This window comes from Manis javanica, chromosome 1 (assembly GCF_040802235.1).
Source record: "Manis javanica isolate MJ-LG chromosome 1, MJ_LKY, whole genome shotgun sequence".
NCBI lineage: Eukaryota > Metazoa > Chordata > Mammalia > Pholidota > Manidae > Manis > Manis javanica.
Window position 1 is genome coordinate 10,171,179 of NC_133156.1, and position 8,343 is coordinate 10,179,521.

At 35.1% G+C, this 8,343-nt stretch overlaps 1 long non-coding RNA gene across 1 annotated transcript; it reads right to left on the reverse strand.

Moving 5' to 3' along the window:
- Positions 1–1,254: 1,254 nt before the first annotated feature.
- On the reverse strand, positions 1,255–7,185 carry LOC140847243 (uncharacterized). Its single transcript, XR_012127066.1, has 3 exons — positions 7,135–7,185; positions 4,985–5,078; positions 1,255–1,412 (listed from the first exon to the last, which is right to left on the reverse strand). It is a non-coding gene; the product is annotated as an uncharacterized lncRNA (long non-coding RNA).
- Positions 7,186–8,343: the final 1,158 nt, after the last annotated feature.

Here is an 8,343-nt window from a genome sequence, read left to right on the forward strand (position 1 = left end):
TATTATAATACTTTGATATGGTGACAAATGGTAACTATACTTATCTTGGTGAGCATTTTGTAATGTGTATAAATGTTGAATCATTATGGTATATACCTGAAACTAATATAATATTGTATGTCAACTATACTTCAATTTTAAAAAAAGAGAAGTTCTTGACTACATCTAGAAAGAAAAATACATGATTTGTAAGGAAATAGAATCAGTTTCACTTTAGAATTTTTTTGTTAAGACTGAATACTAGGGAATAATAAATACATTTGCAGTTTTATGATTCAGTATGATTTGATTCCTGCTAATATAACATTTATGCCAAAGGGCAAAAGGAATATTTTCCAATGTATGAGGACTATAAAACTATATCCATGTATTATCTCTAGATAATACATGTATTATCTACCATGTACTACCACCATGTATTATCTCTAGAAATACTCTTAAATATTTAAGAAAAATATTAAGCATTACAGGGAATAGAGAAGGACATAAATCTACTGTAAAGATCTCTGTTATGGGAAAACCTACAGAAGTTGGTTTGTTCTTTATGTTGAGAGACAAATGTATTTTTTCTTCTAATGATAAAATCATTAGATTAAAACCGACTGTAAAATTTTAAAATCCTAAATTGTCAAAAGTAAGATTAGTATAATTGGCTGGCCATTTGAGGGGAAAATGAAGGAAGTAAAGGAACAAATGAAATATTAAAAATTAAAAGAAAAGGAGAAATATAATTTAACAAAAATAAAAAAGTAAAGTGGCAATTTGATGGACCCTGGATATGCTAACTCAGACTTTTTCCTATCCCCTTCTCTCACAGACATTCAGGAAAACTCAGAACTAGATTTCCCAGACTCTGCTGAAGCCATCGCCTCAAAACGATTCGTTTGTGCTAATCACATGTGCTCACACACCCGTGGAAGCCTTTGATTTGGTCTTGTGCCAGCCACTTGAGGGGAGAGATTGGTTGGACTTATGACACTTGGTTTGTCAGCATAGATCATGAACAATGTCTCTGACGGGTGATCCCCCACCGGAAATGCTTTTGAATGACCATGAATCACTTAAAAATAAAGGTCTTACGTATTGTACTAAAAGTAAAATTCAATAATTTACCAGAAGTTTCAAAAACAGCTAGAAGATAATGATAAGAATTTTATTTACAATTGTCAATACAAACGAAGTAAAACAAGAAAAATAGAAGGATAACAAAAATGTTAATTAAATAGTTCTCAACCAAAGTGGGTGGTGCTCTTGCCTTCTTGGGGAGTATTTGGAAGGAGGTGGGGGCATTTTGGTTGGAAGCATGGAGTGCTGTTGACTCTTAGGGGCCTTGTGTGATGGATATCCGGAAGTGTGCAGATAGTCCCCGAATGCAGACTTGTCCATTCCCAATGCAAACAGTGCCAAGAATCCTGCATTGACAAGTATTGCCCTAAACACTTGGGATTTTAGAGAATGAAGCTAATAAGGGAAATTAAATGTCCAATTGCAAACTATTAATATGATGCTAAAAGACATGAACAGTCAATATATACACAAAGAAGCATAAATGGCCAATAGATATAAGGAAAATATTCCATCATTTTAATAACTAACAAATTGATAATAAGAACAAGATGTGTTATCTGTCCTTTAGACTGGCAAACACTGAAAAAATGATAGTGTTTAGTATTATATGAATTTTGGACAAAGGACAGTCCATAAACTGTTAATCAGAGTTTATTAGCACAAGATATCTGGAGGGCAAATTAGCACCAGACATCCAAAACCTTTTTAAAATACATGCTCATTTTGAAACAATGATCTGCTACTAGGAATTTGTTTTAGTAGTTAGGCAACGTTGCAAAGATGAGCTTTGAGATTGTCCTAGTATTGTTAATTGAAGTGAAAACTAGTAAACAACTGAAGTTCCCAATCAACAAGTCATTGGTTAAATAAATTTTTGTGTAGTTGTCAGTGGAACACTACTCTGCATCAAAAACAGAAGGTAAGTTTTTGTTGACTTGAAAAGGTGTCCATGATTTATTAGTGATAAAAAAGACATATATAGAGCAGTTTCATAGAATAACTTTTATTTAAAGAATAAATGTATCTCTGTATGAGTGCAAAAGATTTCAAGAATATGCAATGATATCTTGGATGTGTGAGGTCAGGTATTTTCTATTTCTCTTTGTTTTGCTTTCTGAATATAAATAAGGGGATCAATTTCTAGTACTTTTGGAAAAGCAAATGACTAATTAACAACTTCTTAATTATCACTTCATTGTATGAGATAATTTGAACTTCCAGAATTCTGTTTATACATTATTGAGAAATAAGTAACTATACTACATATTTTTAAATAATGTGAAATTTCAAAATTCAACTAAATTCTATTAAATTCACCAGGTATGTTATAAAGCAGCAATATAATATTAGAAAATAACTATAAGAGGTGGATTTTTGAAGCAATTGTATAAAGAAGTAATTGAAACAAAAGCTAAAATGATTTCTTAAACACAGCATTTAAACTAAGATAATACTTCAGTTTATTCATGTAGAAAAGGTTGCCTGCATTTCTACTATTCAGGTGAAAAGATCTTAACACACTAACTATATACATGTATATATTTATGTATATGGGTATGTATACAGATGTACCATATATGAAATATTGGTTATATTATTTTTGAACATATTTTTCCTATGTATAATACATATTAGCACATTACATATTAACACATTAATTTTTTATATTTTTAAAATAATTTAATGTTATTATAGAGCATTTGGAAGATAGAAACTTGCAAACAAATTTCAATACCCATTAATCAACCATTGCTAGCATTTTTGAAGGATTTAGTTGGTTTCATTCATGTATATTTCTTCAGAGTTTTATTATTAGTGTGCATATCTATTATTGTGACTCTAATTTTTCCAACTCTTCCAAATAACTTCAAAAAGGGAAATGTCCTTCCCTTTTCATCCACATTGATTAGCGCTGTGGTGATGGCGAGGTGTGCATTCACCTGCTTGTTCACTAGCTCTCCTATGCCACTGTTAACACCAGAAAGCAATTTGCTAGCCTCTTGAATACAGCTGGGAAAAAAACTGGTGAGTTTTAGACAATAATTTCATCCTTCACTTCTATAAAAGAGTCACCGAGATCACAATTTTAGGTAATCTCTTCAGTAGCATTTGTGAGCAATCCAAAGAAAGAACATTGCTGAAGTGCCCACTGTTTTCTCATACTGAGCTGATAAACCCTTGACCTTACTCCCTCAGCATGGGGCCTCTGGGTAATGTGCACTGTGAGCAAAAGCTATGGTTTATTTATTATAGAAGAAGAGCTACAAGAAACCATTTAGACACAACTGGTACTCAGCCAAACAACTGGACAAAAATCGTATATTTTGTTGTCTCTGTGGGTGCTTTAAAGCAACAGAAAGTTAATAAAACCTTGCCAGCACACCATATAAGTTTGTCCAAGGCCTAGTTTGCTGTGGTGATTACTGGCTGAGACAACGGTAAGAGGTCACACACACATACACACACACACATACACACACACACGCACACACACACACACACACATGCTACACAGTTCATGACTTTGAAACTTAACAAAAGTGAAGCCGGCACAAAATTTAATCATATGAATGTGGTGTGTTTCAGCTTGCTTTCTCCTGACCTCCACTGCCCCTGGTCCTAGTTGGGGGCGGGAGTGGTCTTTGGGGTGGAAATGGGGACACAGATGCCTGGAAACTGGACATCCGAGTGAGGTGGTATGGCTGGATGGAGAAGCTTCGCTCTGAGCTGTACCATGATCCTTTCAGCTTGGATTTTACATGCAATTCAGGAAGAACTGATGCCTCTCCTGACTTGACATTTACCTTCTAGGGCAAACAAACATCTATCTGTACTATTTCTTGAAACAAAGTTAGTCAGAAAGATGAAACTTTCACCAAGAAAGAAATGAGACATAGTACCTCAGTGTCTCTGTGCAATATCTTTGCTCCATTTAATGGCAACTTTGAAAGTCCCTTTCACCAAACTTTATCTTGTGATTCCTAATATTGTATTTATTTATTTTCATAGGAATAAAAGATAAAATTGCTAAGATATGTCTAGACTTACAAGCCCAGAGTGGAATATCCTTTAACTGAACCAGACTCCTGCATGTTGCTTTTCATTAGTAAACTAGGCTGGAGTGCATTCTTCTTATTTTATTTGGAATTATCTCTTCCATTTTTCTATTCCATATTGGCTATAAACTATAACAAATTTTGCATATTATTGTTATTATTAAATTATTAAGTTAATGATCATACTACTCAAGGAGATATCTAGGAGAAGAAACAGAACACCTTTGTGGGAAGCTGGGCAATGATTATATAATGCACTCTTTCTTACATGATGAAGTATTTTCTTCAGAAACTTCTCAGAGCTGCATCTGAGAGGAGTATAGATTGATGATATTGCTGATTCTATCTTAAAATATCAAGTGATTTGGGATTTTTTTTTAAATCTGAAAACCTCTTTAAATAGAATTCTAAATTTAATTTGAACCCTTTCAATATGAAAATCAATTCAGCTATTTCTTTAAAATAATTTTAAAATAAAATAAAGAGCACACAGCATAATGTAAACCTCATTGAGTTATCACATTGTGAAGTCCACGTGTCCCATGTCAGACCAGAAAGTAGTAGTTTACCAGCCCGATCTGTGCTCCCTGACGGTTAGACTCCCTCCTTCTTGCCCAGCGGGAAGCCACTCTCCCAGTTTCCTGTGTCCCTTCCCTCCCCAGAAGCACTGCGTTCGGGGCAGCTACCTTGATATTCAGGACTTTGAGTTTCTTCATATTTAGCCAGGAAGTTAGCATAACGGATGTTAGAAACGGGTTTCTACTGGTGAAAATGTGGCTTGTTAATGAGCAAAATGGGTTATAGAAACTATGTATATTTAAGATATATAGACTGGCTAAAAATGCTTTAAAGATACTCACATAATTGCATGGATTCACTAGAACATTGAGAATCAAGCATCCCAGGAGCAGAACTTTGGGCTGGATTTCCAAGGCACCTCATAGAAGGACCTGTCTGTGAAACATGGTTAACAAAGTTTTCCGAGGAGAATATTGTCACATTTGCTTTGAATGAATCTTTTTACAAAACTGGCTATATGGTTATTTTCTGCCCTTTTTGTAATGAATGTCTGAGTGACAGATTTTGATTTGAGGTTATCTTTTAAGTGAAGCCTGCAACACAAACCTGTCCTAACTATTGTTGGCGATTAGTATTTACCAAAAAGAATCTTGCTACTACCACTGCCAAGAATGCCCTTCACTACCCTCTCGATCTGGGATTATCCAATATCCTTCAAGGGGCTCAATAGACATAGTTAGAAAGGAGACTTGTAACAACAAAAACAATAAAGAACACTAATTAATGGTTTTTAATTAGAAAAATGGTAATAATGTTTTAAGATTAAATAGTAAATTATGCATTTGAAATGTATATGCCCAGATAATCCAATCCTATCTAATCTAATTCTAATCAGTTTTATGGAAATGTTAGCAAAGTTTGTAATTAATTGATGTTCATAAAATCTTATATGTGAAAAGTCTACTTACTTGGAAACATCTGATAGAGAGTGGGCATTGCATTCTGAGACTAAAAATGTAGAAATATTATATGAGTCTTTCTTTTTTTGTCCCCAGCAAGTTTTGTTCTCTGAAAATGAATTTTTTTTCAGATTATTATTTCCCTAGAGGTTTCAACTAAGTCGAGCATCATCAGGCTGTTTGTGCATCTACAACATTCTGAGACACAACTGTGGGAAACAAGGGAGCTATGTGTTGGGTTTTGGTAGAATTATTCATAGACCAGAAATTAATTTACCTCCCAGTCAGTCTTGACAGCTGATTGACGGGGCAAACAACTAGCCACAGAAGAATAAAAGAGGGTATTCTGAACAGGAAAGCTGTGGATATGGGGAAGGCACACAGCCATGGGAAAGAAGGGCTGAAGGCCAGGAAGGAATACCAGGGATTATTGATCCTAAGTCTGGACTTCAATTTCAAAATTGAGAGTATTTTGGTTTCATAATAGGAGTTCACTACAAACAAACAGGTGTGAAGTTAAGTGACTGTTTAAATCAACCTTAAGCATTTCCTCTATTTTCTTATATTATTCTTTGGTGATAGTACTTGAATTACTGTGTTAGAAACTTCAAGTCTTCAAGTTCTTTGTCTATAAATTTTTCCACCCCAAACTTGATTACACTATTTGAAAACCTAGTTAGAAGATACTAATTTCCACTTTTTTGATGAACCTTTAACTTACATAATGGCACTTTGAGGTTTAATATTGTAATCCCTACTTAGAATTGTTAGAGCCAATCATTTACTTATAATCTATAAATTTAGTTCAGGTTTTCAATTAAATTGCATTCCCATTGCAATTGCTACCTTAATTTTTCATGGCTTAATTAACTAAACAGATTTTAATACAATATATTTTAGTCTATTTCTAAAAATTAACTTTCATGATGTGTTAAGAATTAAATGGTTACTGTCAAGTTGCTGCAAAATTAATTTCACCATTTTAATATAATTACATAAAATAAGAAAAAGTTACCGAGTTTTAAAATGTTTCTTAAAAATTTAGTTATGAGATCCATCAACATGGACATCTTAATTTCTTCTACTCTCAACTGATGAATTTATTTTTATGTAATTATGAGCTGTCAAAGGTCCCTTTCATAACAACAGATTTTATTTGCTTCATTGAACTTAATGAAATCCATGTGCATGAGTGAATTTCACAGATATATTTAAATTCAATATCTGAGATTCTTATTTCTAATATATATTTAAATTCAGTATCTAAAATTCGTGTTTCTAATAATGTTCTTTAATATTTTAAAATATAAAGTCTTTTGAAGAAAACAGATCACAGACCCTTAAGAACCACACATGAAAAGATACCAAAGAAGATGGTTAGTAGGTTTTGGTAACTTCAGGCAGTTTTATACCACATCATTTCAATCTCTTGGATAACTAATTTAGGCTTAACATTTCCAGATAGGATTCCACCGTCTTTGAAAATACAGGAGCCCTCCCTGTCCAGCACTGCTCTCCATAGTTTCAGTTACCTGAAGTCAAGGGAGGTCCCAAGCAGAGGATCCTACTTCTAATGAATCCTTAGAAGGTCAGCAGTAGCCTAACGCTGTGTCACAAAGCCTACTTCATTCACTTCTCTTTGTCTCGTCAGGAGGCATTCTAGCATCTCACATCATCACCGGAAGGGTGAGTCTTGGAAAAGGTTTCTTATGACCCACAGCTTTGTTCTGACCCCCACATCACCCTAAAGGAATCTTCATCCATTCAGTGGTTCCCGTCAAGTAACTGCTCACATCAAACATTCTGCGCGCTTCAGAGCCATCTCCAGATTTGGGGCTTCTGAGGAAGAGAGAATTCCAGGAAGCACGGCCCTGATGCCTCTTCCCTGGACCCTGTCTCTGCCCTCTTCTTCCCCATCTCTGTCCTTCCCTCTCCCAAATTTCGCACTATTTAGAATCCCGGATATTTCTCCCTCTCATTCATATGCAGAATGGTTTCTTTCTTCCCAGACCTGAGATCTTGGCTCCAGCCAGCTCCCCGGCTCGGGCGGGAGGAGACAAGCTCTGTCCAAAACCTTTGTCTACGACCCCTCAGGCGGTGCCTCTGAACACAGGCCTTTCTCTTACCACGACTCAGCTTACTGAGAGTTAAAACAGGGTAAGAGAATATTTGTTCCTTTTTATAGTTACTTTATGACAGATTTCATATCATCTTCCTATTTTCATTTACTTGTGTGGATTGAGCAGTGTTAACCTTATTGAGCAGTGTTAACCTTAGTAGAAGTATGGTTTTTTTGGACTAATACTTAATTCTGTACTAGGAAATACATTTTCTCTTTTCTTCCCTTCTTTGCTCTTCCTTTCCCTTTTCTTCTCTCCCTTAATTTGCCCCTTTCCCACCTCCCTTCCATCAACCACTTTACACTGATGACCTGTGCTCAGGTTATGGGATTTACTTTGGCCACTTGTGCTTAGACTATGTCTTCAGATAGTTTGTTTTTCTCCACTAAATATATTGTGCTGCGGTTGTTACAGTTTATATCTTATGTCGAGTTAATTCCATAACTAATGAGAACTTTGAATTCTAATCCTGTGTTTTAGTTCCATCCACCTCTTTCAACTCTGAAGGCGATGCAGGAAAAACAGTATTGACCTCAGATAGCAAGGGCTTGGGTTTCAGCCCAACTCAGCCACCAAAGTGCAGAGTCCTGCACCTGTCCTGGCTTTGGTTCCTAAGAAGAG